Source organism: Dipodomys spectabilis, unplaced genomic scaffold (assembly GCF_019054845.1).
Source record: "Dipodomys spectabilis isolate Male_0828 unplaced genomic scaffold, ASM1905484v1 ptg000003l, whole genome shotgun sequence".
In the NCBI taxonomy this organism is placed as follows: Eukaryota; Metazoa; Chordata; class Mammalia; order Rodentia; family Heteromyidae; genus Dipodomys; species Dipodomys spectabilis.
In genome coordinates this window covers 18,440,204-18,442,691 of record NW_024870680.1, presented here as the reverse complement: position 1 = coordinate 18,442,691, position 2,488 = coordinate 18,440,204, and the positions used below count along the sequence as shown (strand labels likewise).

General features: G+C 42.4%; 1 pseudogene; it reads left to right on the top strand.

Moving 5' to 3' along the window:
* The first annotated feature begins 428 nt into the window (after window positions 1-428).
* LOC122114139 lies at window positions 429-1,351 on the top strand (annotated as a pseudogene).
* The last annotated feature ends 1,137 nt before the right edge of the window (window positions 1,352-2,488 follow it).

The window sequence follows — 2,488 nt, the reverse complement described above, 5'->3', positions numbered from 1 at the left end:
TGCAGTGACACTGGACACTTTGTTGAAAATGAACTATACAATTTGTGGGGGAAGGGAGCTGGGAGAGGAAAAACTGGAAGAAAGAGAGGGAAGAGGTGATACTGTTCAAAAATAAATGCACGCATTACCAGACTTATGCAACTATAACCCCTCTGCAATCACCTTTATGTTAAGAATAAAAATAAATTAAATACATTTTTTAAAACTCTGATGTTCACCTCCCCCTCTCTCTTTCTCTCCGCACCTTGTTAAAAAATTAACCAAAATGAAATCTGTTGACTTTTTCCTGAGAAGTTTGGACACAAGTGCAGTGGTGGTTTGGGTGTGAGTGAGGCTGTGTATGCAGAGTTCTCAGTCTCTATGTCCCTGAATCTCACCTTTCTGCTCTTCTTTGCAGTGGCCTCTCTTCTTCTGTATGGGTGAGGACCATGGCTCTTCCCAATAGTTCTCATTTCTTCCCACCGGCTTTCTTCTTGACTGGTGTTCCAGGACTGACTGCAGCCCACGTGTGGATCTCACTTCCCTTTTGCTTCATGTTTTTCCTGGCACTCACTGGGAATGGTGCCCTCATGTCCCTCATCTGGACAGACCATAGGCTTCACCAACCCATGTTTTTATTTCTTGCAATGCTCTCATTTGTCGATCTGGTTCTCTCCCTCTCCACTCTGCCCAAGATGCTGGCTATTTTCTGGTTTGGTGCTACAGCCATCCATTTCCACTTCTGTCTTTTTCAGATGTTTTTTATTCATTTGTCCTCGGCCATGGAGGCAGGGGTGCTTGTGGCCATGGCCTTTGATCGCTTTGTGGCCATCTGTAATCCACTCCATTATGCAATCACCCTCACCCCGGGGTTGTCAGCAAGATTGGAGGCCTGGTGGTGCTGTGAGGTGTGGGGTTGACCATCTTCTTTCCAGTTCTGGCCCAGCGGTTATCCTTCTGTGGCTCACATACAATTGCCTATACATACTGTGAACATATGGCCGTGGACAGCTTCTATGCCTTTGCGGTGGCACTCTTTCTTGGCGTGGGGGATATGGCCTTTATTGCCTACTCGTATGGACAGATCGTGAAGACTGTTCTGCATTTTCCTTCACCTGAGGCACGTGCTAAAGCTGGCAGCACCTGCACGGCCCATGGCTGTGTCATCCTTTTCTTCTACGGACCAGGCTTTCTTTCTGTTGTCATGCAGCGCTTTGGGCCACCCACTGCCTCTTCTGCCAAGGTTCTCCTTGCGAATCTGTACCTGCTCTTCCCCCCTGCTTTGGATCCTATTGTCTATGGGGTCAAGACAAAGCAGATCCGGGAGCATCTGTTCACAATTATCCACCCAAAGTGGAACCAGTCTAATTGAGAATAATTTTTATCAACGGGTCCCCAAGTCTAACTGGTCTTACCTATAGGGTAGAAACGTCACAGCTCAGATTATTTACCTGATGGGGAGATGGAAAAGAAAGCTCATGATGTTATTCTGAGAAGCTGTTGAGAAATATCTTTTGTCAGTTAGGAAATATCTTTTTTTTACATTTATTATTTTTTATTTTTTTATTGTGAAAAAACTGTACGGAGGGGTTACAATTACATGGGCAAGATAATGAGTACATTCCTTATCAAGCATTGTAGCCTCCTCCTTTGTTAGTTAGGAAATATCTTTTGATTACTCTGATACTTAGATTTTAGGATGAAAGACTCAGAAAAGCTGGAATACCTCAATGGATGAATAAACATGTAAGTTTTTATACTTTAAAAATGTTTTATTGGACAAGCCGCTGGTGGCTCACATCTGTAATCCTACCTACTCAGGAGACTGAGATGTGAGGAATGCTGTTCAAAGCCAGCCTGTGCAGGAAAGTCTGTGAGGCTTTTTTCTCCAGTTAACCACCAGAAAACTGGCAGTTGCGCTGTGGCTCAAAGTGGTAGAGTACTAGCCTTGAGCTAAAGAGCTCAGGGACAGCCCCCAAGCCCAGAGTTCAAGACCCTATGACTGACAGAAAAAAAAGTTTTAATGTTAATATAAAGGTGGTGTACAGAAGAGTTATAGTTATATAAGTCAAAGAGAATATTTCCTTTTGGATTATGTCACCTCATCCCTCACTTTCTCCTAGTTTTTCCCTTCCATCCCCACCCGCAAGGTGTATAGTTCATTTTTAACATATTATCCACCCTCTACCTCCAAAGACATATTAAGGAACAAACAAGACAAAAAGAAAAGAAAAGAAGGACAACAACAAAGAATAAACCTCTTGTTTCCATTTCCTGGAGTTCATTTTGACATATATTTATATGATCAGATGCACATAGGCATTGCACCTTTGTGTTCTTCTCCTTTTTTATGCTTTTATCTTTTTCTCTTCTAAAGATTTACAACACATATTTGTTGACAATATAAATATATCAGTTAAGTAAGATTTTGAGAGACCAAATTTCTAGTGACCTAGGAATTCAGAACAAGAATAAGCTGCAGGAACATTTTGGACTTCTGTAGAACTGC